At 39.5% G+C, this 15,017-nt stretch overlaps 1 long non-coding RNA gene across 2 annotated transcripts in view; it reads right to left on the bottom strand.

Annotated features, from left to right (window-relative positions):
* LOC125097081 (uncharacterized) overlaps positions 1 to 15,017 on the bottom strand; it is a 65,295-nt gene that overhangs the window by 21,987 nt on the left and 28,291 nt on the right. The window contains exon 5 of one of the 2 annotated variants that reach the window (XR_007126485.1): positions 11,753 to 12,013. This is a non-coding gene — a long non-coding RNA (uncharacterized LOC125097081). Of the gene's footprint in view, positions 1 to 11,539; positions 12,014 to 15,017 lie in introns of those variants that run through there. The other variant, XR_007126484.1, reaches the window with a different exon arrangement.

Raw genomic sequence — 15,017 nt, 5'->3', positions numbered from 1 at the left:
CAATTATTTTATAATACAAAAGAAAAAGCTAAGCCTCTTTCAGTATATGACTCACAACTCACTACCCACACACAACTTTTAAAATTATCTTTACACAATATTAGCATATTTTGGTGCTTAACTCTACTACAGCTGACCACTTAAGAATATGAACGCTCTCTGCTGTTTCTGTGAGGAGCATTTGCTTTGTGGACCCTTTTCAGAAGATTCATTCACCCTCCCCCAACCTAGATTCTTGATTCTTCCTCCTTCTCCTCATAAAATACTTAGAAAGGTTGCTGATACATCTGCGTTAAGAACAATATAAAGAACACTAGAGAAAATGGGCCTTAAAGAAGTTTATGGATTTTACAGAGCACATGGACATGTAACATGTGAACAGCAAAATAAGTAGAATAAGTCACTATAAAATTAGAAGATTGGGGGGCGCCTGGGTGGCTCAGTGGGTTAAAGCCTCTGCCTTTGGCTCAGGTCATGATCCCAGGGTCCTGGGATCAAGCCCCGCGTCGGGCTCTCTGCTCGGCAGGAAGCCTGCTTCCTCCTCTCTCTCTGTCTGTCTCTCTGCCTGCTTGTGATCTCTGTCAAATTAAAAAAAAAAAAAATCTTTAGAAGATTGGGTTGAGAATGTACGTTTTAGGGATAATAATCCAGGTGAAGAGACAGAAGGGCGTGGGACCCAGGTAGGCCCGGGCTCACAGTCTGGCTCTCCCACCCACGTTCCATTGGATGAGAGAGCTGACCACATCCTTTGGACTTTTGGCATTTAACCAGTCTAAGCCTCCATTTCCTCCTCTGCAAAATGGGGTTACTAATACCTTCTTGTTTGTTGATTAAATGATATAGAGCACAAAGAAGTACTGGGCACAGTGCCTGGACATAGTGAGAGCTCAACAAATAGCTGTGTTTTAAAATACAGTGCTTTCTATTTATTCAAAGAGTTTTCAGATAAATCATCTCACTTGAGCGGGACATCAGTTTGGTAGAAAAGATGAGCAAGTATTATAGATCCCCTTACAGCCCCCTGTACACACAGATCCATCTTCCAGTTAGATGAGGAAACAGACACATAAAATGGAAATGACTTGCTGAAGCTTAGTGACAGCATCCTCACAAAACCTGATCTAGAACTCTTTTCTACCCTCTCAGGAGGCATAGACAAAGGTGTTCTCAGCTCCAGGCAAAGGGGGCACCATCTATGCAATTATTGTTCTCTGACAAGCCTAGGAAAACTTAATGGAAAACATGAAAGATTTCAAGAACTATTTGAGTGGAGGGGAAAAGGTGAATCTTGGAGGAGTGAAGGATTGGTACACAGCCCTGTTTGGGGGGAAACCTCACCAGTGATATAGTCTAAAGGGATGGATCCTTGATACTGGGTTGAGAAGAGTGAGATATATTGATTTCTTCTGCAACTAGGACATTACCCACTCAGAGAACTGTAGTAAAAACTAACTCAGTTAAAATGCATGCAGGTATTTGCACATGGAGCTATTACAGAAGCTGACACTCTGGAAGTAAAGAAAGTAGGAAAAATTACACAGCTCCATTCTTTTACCCTTTAATATATGCTATCCCAGATTGTGTAAAAGCCCTTTTACTTTACTAGGTTACCTGAATTTAGGTTAGGGATTCACTCAAGTTAATAGGCATCCATTTTTAAGGTATACATAGTTCTGAAGTTTACTTACTGACCAGACATTTATAGATTAATATGTTGTTTAGTCAGATTGCTTTCCTAACTTTTAAATGACACTGAAGGAAAACCAGAATAATTTTGGCAAGGAGAGGGAGCAGATAATTGGAGGGTAAAGAGCAATTTGGGGAGTATACAAAATTGGGTTTAATTAACTAGTAGGTGCCCAGGTAATCTAAGAGCCAGGACTTTCAGGGCAGGGAGCTGTACAGAAGGAGACAGTAGAATCTCAAAATTATTGTACAGCAAAAGAATTTTCCAGAGTTATGCCTATATCTAGAGAAAACATGAAAATACTTTTATTCTTTATATTTCTCTTGCATAAGGGGGCCCTTATGTTTCCTATAACCTTAAGGTATGGTACCACTCACTAATATTTGACTATATAATATTGACTATATATAAAGATTTTTTTTTTTTTTTTTAGATTTTATTTATTTATCTGTCAGAGAGAGAGAGAGGGAGAGAGAGCGAGCACAGGCAGACAGAATGGCAGGCAGAGGCAGAGGGAGAAGCAGGCTCCCGGATGAGCAAGGAGCCCGATGTGGGACTCGATCCCAGGACGCTGGGATCATGACCTGAGCTGAAGGCAGCTGCCTAACCAACTGAGCCAGCCAGGCGTCCCAATATTGACTATATATAATAAACAGGTATTTTCGGGCTGGCCTGGAAGGTTATATTATTTCTAAGGAAAAATTCTTCCCAAGTTTTAAGTGCACAGCCTACAAATGACAATTTTTAATTAACTTCCTAAAACATAGGAAGTATCTATGTTTACATTATACATATCGATATAGAATGCTAGTATCGTTAAATAAGAAACAGGTGATTGTAACATCCTTTATTCTTTAGCGCTCTCTGAATTGAGTACATGTCTTGATTTTCTATTGTTATTGGCCAGTGTATTTTTCTATATTGCCTTATAAATGTAATGAAAACGCAGTAGAAACTGGCATGTTTTACATTTTTTTAAGGATAGTTCCAATTGTTTAATTGTGCCAAATTGGTTTAGAGGAATTGTTCACAGTAAGGAGACCATCCTTTGAAAGTATCTACTCTAATGTTTCATAAAATAGATAACTGAATAAATTAATGTATTTTAAAAAATATAATTAGACAGGAGTATCTATTGGAATCCATGCCGGGTCATCAAACTACTGTAAAGATACATGATTTCTTTTTATAAATACCCCATTTTTCCTTATTTGCAAACCTGAGTGAAAATCCCCAAATATGCATGGCACCAAATTCAGTACAGAAATTTTCAGAGCAAATGACATTTATTTGGCATTACTCTTATCCTCGCTGACCTCCTTCATTTTTCATTGAATTTAAATCAAGGTTACAAAATTTATGATTTAATCTGAGCCAGCTTCTAAAGTATCACATTAACACCAAAGACATTTAAATACAAGGATTTAGACCAATACATCACCACTCAGCACGTTTCAGGCCTCTCCCTGTTCATCTTAGTCCAAGTTACCATTATCTCTTATCCGGCACTTTACAATAGCCTCTGAAATTGGTCTCTTTGCTTTCCCTGTGCCATCTGCAATCAAGCTCCAACACAGTGGCCAAAGCAATATTTTTAAATAAATTAGATCATGTCACTTTCCAGCTTAAATTCCTCCTGGTGCTGCCCATTGCACTTAAAATCAAATTCAAACTTCCTACCACAGCCTATCAGGGTCTACGTGACTTAATTGTCCTTTTTTCTTGTCCTTCCTCCACTCATTTGTATATTTCAACTCCACCGGCTTCTCTGTGGTTCTCAGGGAAGTCTAGCGTGTTCCCTACCCAGGTCTTTGGCCCTATGACTTCCATCAGGAATGTCTTGGCTCTTGGATTTCACAAATCTGGATTCTTTTCTTTCTTTAGGTCTTAGCCATTCCCTGCTTGTCTCTGTACTGTTGAACCAGACCACCCAGTTCCTCATTAGAATACGACCCTGTCTTGTTTTCTTCATAGTTCCTGCTACTGGCTACGATTACATTTTATTTATAGCTCTTTCTCTGTTTGTCTTTCCTCCCCACTAGAATTTAAGCTCTATGAGAACCGGGATCTTGCCTAGTTCTTAGACACTGTCACTGAGAACTGTTCCTGGTGCATATAGTAGTTATTTAAGAGTAGTTGAACTCATGGTATTTTAAACTATTTTAAACTAGGAGACCTTAAATACTACAAAGTATCACCTTTTCATGGTACGGATAATAAATTAGAGCACAGAGAGAGGAAAAGACCTATTTGGTAAGTTATAAGACCCATACTAGAATCCAGTTCTCCTGACTCCATGACAGCACGTGGCCTCTCCATTATAGCCAGGTGCCCTGAATTCTCCTAGTGGCCTACTTCTTCAGCTAGTTTGATCATATTTCTTACTCTTCCTTTCTTAGACAATTTTTTCTAAGCTATTGTTTTGTCTATTCATCACTGCTAACATAATTCATTTGTTTCTGAGGCTTACTAGCTTTATTATTAACTCCATGAAGTCCTTTGTGATGCTAGTTATGTGAAATATCTTATGAAAATAAACCATAATGTGAAAAGAGCCACAGTCTATAGCAGTACTGTACACAGTGCATATAACAAAGGCTCAGTTGTGTTGTTGCAGGAAAGAGTCAATAATTAGTAACACATTTCTAAAGGTCTCTCTTGCATAATTTTTGTGTCCAGATGTCTATGACATTTGGGTTCTAAAATAGAGTTCCAAATACCACACATTCATGCACATTTTCCAAGAATAATTGGATGATTTTTGAATCTTTCTATTTAATAAACATCAGGACTAAAGATGGACTACTTCACAATATCAAATTTATTCATTTTAAACATCCGTTTTGATGTGGAAAGTGTTTGGAATAAACACAATTAAGAGTGCCCAATTGTAAATCTTTTGAAGTTTTTGTTCATGATATGTCTCTTCCAACTGCTAGTAGTGTAAAAATGGAAAGTAATTTACATAAAATTTTTCAATTCACATGTTCTTGGAGATTAACTATTTTTTCCCCAGTCTTATTGAGAAATAATTGATATACATCACTGTATACATTTAAGGCACACAATATGATAGTCTGATTTACATGCATTGTGAAATGATTAGCAGAATACACGTTCAGATAACATAAATATATATCTGATATATATTTATATAATATATATCTCATGTAAATACAGTAAGAAAGAAAGAAAAATAAGAAAACTCTTAGGAATTACTCTCTTAGCAACTTGCCTATCTATCACACGACAGTGTTAGCTATAGTCATCAGGTTGTACATCACATCCCTCGTACCTATTTATCTTATAACTGGAAGTTTGTACCTTTTGACCATCTTTCTCCAATTCCCTCTTTCTCCTCTATCCTCCTCCTCCTCTGATAACCACAGTCTAATTTCTTTCTATGAGTTTTTAAAAATTTTTAGATTCTACATACAAGTGAGTATACAGTATTTGTCTTTCTAGGTCTTATTTCACTTAGTATATAGTGCCTTCAAATTCTATCCATGTTGTCACAAATGGTAGAATTTTGTTTTTTTAATAGCTGAGTAATATTCCATTGTGTGTGTCTGTATATCTGTACATATATATAGATATATATACATGATACAACATTTATATCCATTCATCTATTGGTAGACACTTAGGCTGTCTCCATGCCTTGGCTATTGTAAACAATATCACTGTGAACATGGGGGTGCAGATATCTTTTCGAGTTAGTGTTTTCACTTCCATTGGATATATTCCCAGAGAGATTAACAATTCCCATGAAACCCTTTGGTGGATCCCCATGGCCTGGAGTATAAAGTCCAAGCACCCTAATATGCTATGAGCTCCCTTTCTTGCACCTGGCCCTGACTACCTCTCAAGCTTCAACAGTTTCCATCCCTCCAAATTTTAATGCTCTAGGAACACTGAGCTGCTTATAATGCCTGGAATACAGTGAAATACTTCTTGTTTCAATGCTTCTCGTCTTTCTGCATGCTGTGCTCTGTCTCTCCACTTGTCCCAGTTTAGCTCTATGCACCCTTCAAGTTCTAGTTCGTGTGCCACCTCCTATAGGAAACTGTCTCTGATGCCCTCTTGAGAGCGTAAGTTCCTCACTGCGCTACACTGATTTATTCCTGTTTCATGTTGGGTCATGGACTACTACAGGGAGCTCATCTTTGTCTCTTCAGCATTTAGTAGGAGTTAAAGAGAGTTAAATAAGGCTTTTACGTAAGTATAGAAAAGCAATAGCTAGACTTCAGTGATAGGTGCATGAAAAACCTCAGTTAATTAGAACCAACTAACTACTTGAATTTACTGGACTTTTTGAAGAGAAAAGATTTACACTGCTTGTGGTGCCTGGGTGGCTCAGTGGGTTGGTTAAGCCCCTGTGTTCGGCTCAGGTCTTGATCCCAGGGTCCTGGGATCAAGTCCTGGCATTGGGCTCTCTGCTTGGTGGGGAGCCTGCTTCCCCACCTTCCCCACCCCACATCCCCGCCTGCCTCTCTGCCTACTTGTGATCTCTCTGTCAAATAAATAAATAAAATCTAAAAAAAAAAAAAAAAAAGATTCACACCACTTATGCTTTAAAGAAGCCTCGTGAAGATGTTTTTACCAAGGACCTCTTAAAAATGAAGGAAAAGAATGAAAAGATAATATCCAGGGTACATCCTAGCATAAGCAAGATTTAGCACAATCTTCTCAACCTCCCACATCTGTTCCAGTGGCCACCAATCCTTGGAGAACTGGTGTTTCTCAAAACTATTTAAAATAATCTTTAATCCACTACTATAATCTATTTTTGTAGGTACGATTCAATAGTGATGCTATATGAATATGTCTAAAAGTATGTTGAGATTAATAAAATATAAACCCATGCAAAGCAATACCTAATTCACAGAGCCAACATTGTGTATATTTTTTCTAAACCAGTATTCACACATTCATTCAATAAATACATATTGAGAGCCTGGTATGTGCCAGGCCATGTACGAGGGATTCAATAAGGAACAAGTTAGATGTGGCTCCTGCCCTCAAGGAGTTTACCGTCTAGCAGGAAAGAGACAACACACAAACAAATAATAAACTGGGTGAGCCTTATGAAAGGAAGAACTAGCGGCTATGTTAGAGAAAAACAGGAGAGAAGGAAACAGATATTCAAAGAAGGCTTTTCCAGAAAAGTGACTTTTAGACTAAGATCTAAGGTCTCTGAAGCAGCCAGCCAGGAAAGAGGTGAGAGAAAAGCATTCTAGACGGATCAGCATGCGCGAAGGCCCAGCCAACTAAGATTCTCCAGTGTTTGACGACCTGAACTAAGGCCAGTGTGGATAAAACATACTGGGCAAGGTGGAGCTGAGAAGTAGGCTAGACCAGGTCGTGCAGTATGGGACATTTTAAGCATGGGATTTCCTTTTTTTTTTTTTTTTTTTTTTTTTAGATTTTATTTATTTATTTGACAGAGAGAGAGATCACAAGTAGGCAGAGAGGCAGGCAGAGAGAGAGGGAAGCAGACTCCCTGCTGAGCAGAGAGCCCGACTCAGGGCTCCATCCCAGGACCCAGAGATCATAACCTGAGCTGAAGGCAGAGGCTTTAACCCCTGAGCCACCCAGGCACCCCAGCATGGGATTTCCTTCTAATCGCAGTAGGAAAAAGGTGGATGGGGTAGGTTACTCACTGTCTATCTAAATTACTAGATACAATGAGTGCTAACTTACGCTGCATGTAAATAAGCACTCAGTGGCTCAGTCGGTTAAGTACTTGCCTTTGGCTCAGGTCATGATCCCAGGGTCCTGGGATCAAGCCCCACATTGGGTTCCCCGCTCAGCAGGGAGTCTGCTTCTCCCTTTGCCCCTCCCTCTGCTCCTTTTCCCAATCTCTCTCTCACAAATAAATAAATAATACAGAAAGAACACTGGCATCCTAAACAGTTTCCTAAAATATGCTCAATTTATTCTAACAGATCTAGTCCATAATGTATTCATAGAAGCTTGGACCATCACAGCACCCTTCTCAACCAACCTTAAATAAATATCCACAGAAAAAAGGAGTTATTGAAATTAGGATCGAAGGGAAAAAAAAAATTTTTCCCCTTTAACTCTGGGCACACTGGTTCCAAATAGCCACATTTTATTCAGTTTGTTACTATCTGGCCATGAGATTTCAAAAGGGGTATGACCTGAGATAGAGCTCAAAGAGGAAGGGGATGCGTTTAGCCAGGGAGGGATGCTGCTGTGTTCTTACGTGAATTCCAAAAGATCACAATACTGTTTGCTCTAAGCTTATCCTTGTTGTTTATTTTCACATAGCTGAAATTGTGTTTCCAAGGTATTCCCCCAAATGAGGGGGAGGCTATGCTTCTACATCTTTTTGTGTTTGAAGGACAGTCTTAAATGTGAGATAAGAATACAGTGATCGTAAACATATCTTAATGAGTCTCTATATAGTATTTCATGATTTTTAAGCACCTTCACCAATCCCTGAATGCACAGATCCTAAAACTGGAGGCATTTGCCCTCTACAGTACTTTGAGGAGAGATTGAGAAATCAGCTGTCAGTGACTTCCCTGGGGGTCTCTCAAGCTTTGGTGATATAAGCACTTTTCTTCATTGAGTTAAATTTAGGAGGAAAGAAAAATCTGCTGAGTTCGTGTTTTTTATGGCAATAAGCCAATTATCCTTTCCATATGTTGTTTGCCCTCAGGCACTCATAAGGTACATAGGATTCATTTCCACTGAAGGAGAAGCCTTAGAGCATGGGAGAAAGTGAATGAGACAAGATGGTTTGATTAGCTATTTACTGTGATCTGCAAAAAATAAAAATTGGGGCCGAAGCCTGGGGATTAGGAATGGGCACAAAGTCAGGCTGGCATTCATGAAAGCAAGCAGATTTTCTTGATCTGTTATGCAAAACAGGTTGCCGAAAAGTCAAGGCCAGGAAACCCTGAAGTGCAGGCCCTCACAGTCACAGTCCAGTGGGATTTCAGACAAAGAAACAACCCACAGTTTGATTAAGGGCTCTGAATAGAGAAGTAGAGATTATCGTGATGGTAGTCCACAGGAAGGACTTGGGGCCTGCGGGGAGGCAGGCTTCCTGGAAGCCCTTGCTAAGCCGAGATCTAAGTAACGAAGATGGAATTTCAGGCACTGGAGTGGGATGGGGTGGGCTAGAATGGAGAGCCTGGAGGAGGAAGTGTTCACGCAAAATACTGTTAAATGGGAGGTGCACTCCAGGGACTGGGTGTAACTCAATACACTGAAGTACAGTGTGGCCGGTGGAGAGGGCGGGGTGGGGGATGGGGCTTATGAGGGGTAGCTGGAGAGAAGAATCCAATTATGCAGAGTCTTAGAGGATAGGGTAAAGATTGATCTGGGGATAATGGGGACCCAAAAAGGATTTTTAAAAGAAGAAAGATCAATTGAGAAAAAGCAGTTAGGCATCCGTGTGAAAAATGGATTGGAGGGGTCAAGAGGTAGAACGGAAAGCCAATAGCAAGCTCCTGCTATCACACAGGTGATAGACACGATGACCTGAACCAAGGTAGTGATAGTGGAGTGGGTAGAAGGGGATGGATTAGGAAGTGAAAATAGCGAGATTTGATCATTGGTTGGAAGAAGGAGGTAAAGGAAACCTTTCTCTAGTTTCCTGTCTTGAAGAGCTGATGGACGAGGAGTCTCTTCTCTAGCCGGGAACCTGAGTCAGTTGGGTGGGTGAGTTCTTTGCACGAAGTCATGCTACTTCCTTCTACCGCAGATCATGCTGTGTTCAGAGGGAAATTTCGGCAGCCAAACACAGCTATGCATCGGGGACCACAGTCATGATTTCCCACGTTTGTCCTGTTTCAAGCCTATTGTCCTGATACCTCATCTGGTTTAGCATTTTTCCAGAGAAGGGTGGGTTTGGACCCTCCTCATGGGTGACTACCCTTAGAAAGAAAAAAATAAGTTAGCTCTTCTCTTGAACATAAATTTCACTAGGGTTGCAGTCATAAGCTAATGTGTAAAAGGAATGAGTAGGCTGGAATAATTCAGTAATGAATAATTCATTATTCATATCATTTATCTCAGTAAAATTACTGTAGAAGAAATTCTAAGTTATAACTATCCTGATTGAAAAGAAGTTCAAGTACTTGTTGAACTTTGGAAATTATCTCACCCCAAACTGTTTTAATTTTTAAATTATAAGTGATGCTACATACTCCAGAGAGGGCTAATAAACAAACCATGGGCATGGCTATACAGTATTCCACGTTTTACAGGGTTTTTTTTCCACATAGCTATGATTTATTATAATGAGATTATTCTTAGGATATATTTAAGGAAGCCCTGTAATATCCTAAAGTAAACAGGTAATTTCATGGGTATGGGGGGAAAACAATAAAAGATCTCCAGGATGTCTGAATATGGCGAAACTGTTCTATGGCTGTCTTAAAAATCTTGAAATCTACCTAAATGTTTTAATGTCTCACCTCATTTATATATTTATAGCCCACTGCCTTCCAAAAAGTATACAAGATAGCTACAAAAGACTCAGCCCCCATTAGAAAACAGTTTTTCACAGAAGCTGATATGTTTCTCACTGCAAACTCTTTCAAAAGAGAACTCATCCAGGCTGCCTGGTTATTTCACTTTCAAACAGATTGCATTCCAAAAATGCATTTGAGGGTTGGCTCTTTGGAAGTTGGAATACATTTTTCTCTCAGAAACACTGTGATGGTTGAGTTCCTAGGCAAATGCACAAAAACCTGCTTGATATATATATACCACTTGCTTGCATTCTGGGTCCTAGAAGCATTACTGAGGACAGAGGAATAAAGAAGAGCTTTCCCCCATTTCCCCATTTCCTCCATAAAGAGGAAAATTCTAGAAGATGTGAAGTCTGTCCTGTTATCGCCACCCTTCTCTCCCTGTTTCTCTCTCCTGCTGGTGATTCTCCAGGGTCCCAGTGCTTCCCTCCATCTGGGCCTGATCCAATTCCTTGAAATGTCATATTCCCTAATGATTGTTCTGTTCTTCCTTAATAAAACTCCTATGCTCTCAGTGTAGTTGTCTTAACTTCCCATTAAAACATTCTAATTGTGAATGACTAATGAATTCAGGATATTTGCAGAGCTCTTTAAAAACGCAACAGGCAATTTATATTATTTCAAACATTTTTGGTTTTGGAGCAAGAATGTAATGGAATTTAACAACAGAAAGGTGGGAAACTCAGATGAGGACAAGGATTTATGGGCCAGGGCCTCCGAAGTTTGATTCTTTACATTCCTACTCTTATTTATTTGTTGTCTTTACTTTTAAATGAATAATAGTATCAATTAACATATCACTTTATAAAGTACACTGATATGCTTTTGAACCTATAAGGTATTATTCTTATTTAACATAAAGGGAAACTGGGGCTCAGAGAAGTACGTGTCTTGCTGAGAATCTCCAGCTCAGACTGGAAAGAATCCAATTTCTGAGACTCTGCTTCAGGGCCAGTTCTGCCTTCAACTGCCTCTCCAGTTTCGAAAGTCCACAATTCCCATCGTCTCCATGCTGACAGTGAAGGTTCTGGCACTACAGGGGAGGTGAAAGACTTGGGATATAGTTTAGAATTGCCATTCCTAGAAGACCATTTTTGCCTGAAGGTAGATGTGTTTCCTTGTGTAATAAATGGTCATGTTGCTAATAGCTCATGTGAACTTGAGATGTGATCAGAAGAGACGGAGGAGGGGAGACAGGAATAAATGGAAACTTTGCCTATCAGGGAGATGTATTTTTATATAATTTTATATATTATATGTAAAAAATGACTTTACATTGCATATCAGAGAACGTAGATCAATATCTACCATAATTGTTTTTCATTTTTGTCGTTGGTGATGAGACAATGAAATTATGTAAGCTATAAATGTCAGTGTTTAGGAAACATTCAGAGATAGAGAACATACACTTGACCAAATCATGAAGAAAAGGGAAAAAAGAAAAGGAGATATCAATCCAAGAGGCCATAATTTTCATTGTTGTAATCAGAATTAAAAGAAAGACTGTCAAAACAAAATAAAATAAGAGTCTGTACCTGTGGAGGAAAGAAAGTACCTGGATGACAAGGTCGATCATGGCATGGAAATTCTCTTCCTCTTCCCCAAAAAAATGTATAGACCTGTTAGAAGGACTTGGGGTTACTTTCTCCTTTGGGGTTGAAGCAGTTTAAAATATTACATTGGAAAACAGACATGTTCAGAAGTCCCAACCACAACTTTTGGCATGAAGCCCCAAGGAGACCATCCAGGCACCTTTTGTGGTGGTTGGAGGGATGAACTCCCGAAAATTTTATTTTGGTCCAATACTACAAGTGCTCTGAAAAAGTGACAAGGAAAGAAAAGAAATCATTAACACTCACCATATTAAAAAATGCAAAGAGACACCTGAACTTAAAAATAATAATATTAGGCAAATATTTATCAAAAGCGTCTCAGGGGTGCCTGGGTGGCTCAGTGGGTTAAAGCCTCTGCCTTTGGCTGGGGTCATGATCCCAGGGTCCTGGGAGGTCCTGGGAGGTCCTGGGATCGAGCCACACATCGGGCTCTCTGCTCGGCAGGGAGCCTGCTTCCTCTTCTCTTTCTGCCTGCCTCCTACCTACTTGTGATCTCTGTCAGACAAATTAAAAATAAAAAAAAAAAGCATCTCAACAAGGAAAAACTTAAGCAACTGTGATTAAAGGAAGGTATTAGACAATTGCCTGCATTTAGAAAAAAAAAATAGTCATGATCTTTTGGGAAAGAAAGGGGTTTTAGGAATGGGGGGAGTAAACTGAGGAGAGTGAGCTAAGGAGGGCTGTGGTGGTGGTGGCTTTTTTTTTTAATTGCTGATAACCTATCAAACCTAGATTGGAGAAAATTCCAACAATGAAAATGTTAATCCATTTACTTTAAACAAAGGCTAGAACTTGAAGTAGGCAGATAGGTTAGACTTTATCATTATTTTGGAATGACTGGATCTATCTGAAATTCAGAGCCTCCTCAAAAACATTGAGGTTATTGCAGCAAAAGAAGCATTTTTCATTATGTTTTGGCAGGTAGGGGGACTTGTTGTTTGTCTAGAAGCATTTTGGGGCTAAGGTATAGGGAAATTCACTAAGATTAATTTACTGTACTATATTGGTAAAATAAAGATCATAAAATCAAAGACCTATTTCTATGCAATGGTTATTTTTTATAATCTTTTTTTTTAAAGATTTTATTTATTTATTTGACACAGAGAGAGAGAGATCACAAGTAGGCAGAGAGAGAGAGAGGAGGAAGCAGGCTCCCTGCTGAGCAGACAGCCCGATGTGGGGCTTGATCCCAGGACCCTGAGATCATGACCTGAACAGAAGGCAGAGGCTTTAACCCACTGAGCCACCCAGGCGCCCCTATTTTTTATAATCTTGACTCAGCTAATGCATCGTTCCTTAGTTAGACATAAAAATCTGCATCTTGGGGCACCTGGGTGGCTCAGTGGGTTGGGTCTCTGCCTTTGGCTCAGGTCACAATCTCGGGGTCCTGGGATCAAGCCCTGCTTTGGGCTCTCAGGGACCCTGCTTCCCCCCACTCTCTGCCTGCCTCTCTGCCTACTTGTGATCTCTGTCAAATAAATAAATAATCTTTTTTAAAAATCTGCAACCTTAAATTCTAGTGCAAATTATGATTCTTTTCTGATACTCTCCATCAATGTACTTTGCTTATGCTAGCAAATAATTTTCATAGTTTGAGAAAGGAGCTTCTTTTGTATTTAAAGGATATCTTTGAATGGAAACAGTATATGTCATGTTTTGGATACATTTATATCCAAGTCTTTTGTCTTTAGATGAATGCTAAGAGCTCAGTAGTTTTTGAATAAATTAGTTTAAGAAGAAGGTAAATTTTTCAGATGAGCAGATTTAGTTGGACGGACAGGTGACCCAGTACATACACAAAGAGCAGATACCAGGAGGCCTGACTGGCCCCAGAGCAGCTCCTCACAAGCCCTCTCAGTTCAACAAGGCCCAGTGGGACGGGAGTAAAACCTGAAGTATTGACAGTATTTTGTGGTCTACTGAATTTGCCCAGTTCATTATTCTGTAACGTCTTCACAACTTCTACCTCCAAAGTATATCTTCAATATGTCTACTTTTCTCTCTCTCTCAACCTATACTGCCACTCCTTAGTCTAGACCTTCAAAGTCACTGCCTTGGGTTACAATTGATGGATTTTACTTCATTCCATTCTCCACACAATTGGTAGGACAATTTAAATCAGATATGTCACTCCCTGGTTTAAGGCCCTCCTGCTACCCAATAACCCTTGGAATAATATCCATGTGTTTTTTTTTTTTAAGATTTTATTTATTTATTTGACAGACAGGGATCATAGGCAGAGAGGCAGGTGGGGGGATGGGGAGCAGGCTCCCTGCTGAGCAGAGAGCCCAATGTGGGGCTCGATCCCAGGACCCTGAGATCATGACCTGAGCCAAAGGCAGAGGCTTTATTTAACCCACTGAGTCACCCAGGTGCCCCAATATCCATGTGTTTTATTGTAGCCTGTGAGGCCCTAAAGATGTGGCCCCTGCCCATCTCCGACATAATCTCATGGCATTCTCCTTTCCACTTGGCTCCTGGCAAGTGTCTTCTTTTAGTTCTTCCAATATAATAAAGCCTTTTCCAACTCAGGGTTTCTGTATATATGGTTCTACTTAAAAAACTTACTTGCTACCATTAACTAAACTCCTTCCCTCTCATTGTTTTACTAAAATATTATCATACTCATCCTTTCTTACTTTCTCCTTCTTGCTCTTATTTGTTTTCTTCATATTTATCACAATTTGTAGTAACTTTGTTTACTTCTATTTTACTTGGTGTTTTTGTCGTTTCCCTCTAGATCCAGGACCATAGGGACTCTGCCCATGATGAACAATAATCCTATAATGTGCACAGGCTTTTCAAAGAAGCCAAAATTATTTAGCGATGATCATATACCTGTTAAGTAGAGACCCAAACAGAAGTTAAACCTTCATGATTGGTAGTTTAAGGTTCAATCCTATTTCTTGACTGGCCACGGGCTGTCTCTTCTTCTTGCCACACACCTCTGTTGAGAAAACTACTTAATAATAAGAGGAAAGCTGGGAATAATCATGGAGAGGAAGACCACACATGATAAATTTGTTACTTAGCAATGAGCAGACAAAATACAGTATCTGACAAGTATGCAAAAACCAGACTGGAAAGGGCGCAAATGTCAGGTAGAAAAGTCCCATATTTGGGGGTAAAGAGCAGCCTGTTAAATTTCAGAATAGAGAAATGGTATTTACAAAACGGAACTTTGAATGCAGAATGGGAGGTTAGTGT

The sequence above is a fragment of the Lutra lutra genome, chromosome 4, assembly GCF_902655055.1.
Source record: "Lutra lutra chromosome 4, mLutLut1.2, whole genome shotgun sequence".
NCBI lineage: Eukaryota > Metazoa > Chordata > Mammalia > Carnivora > Mustelidae > Lutra > Lutra lutra.
The sequence above is the reverse complement of the archived record's forward strand: the minus strand, read 5'-3'. Positions and strand labels throughout refer to the sequence as shown.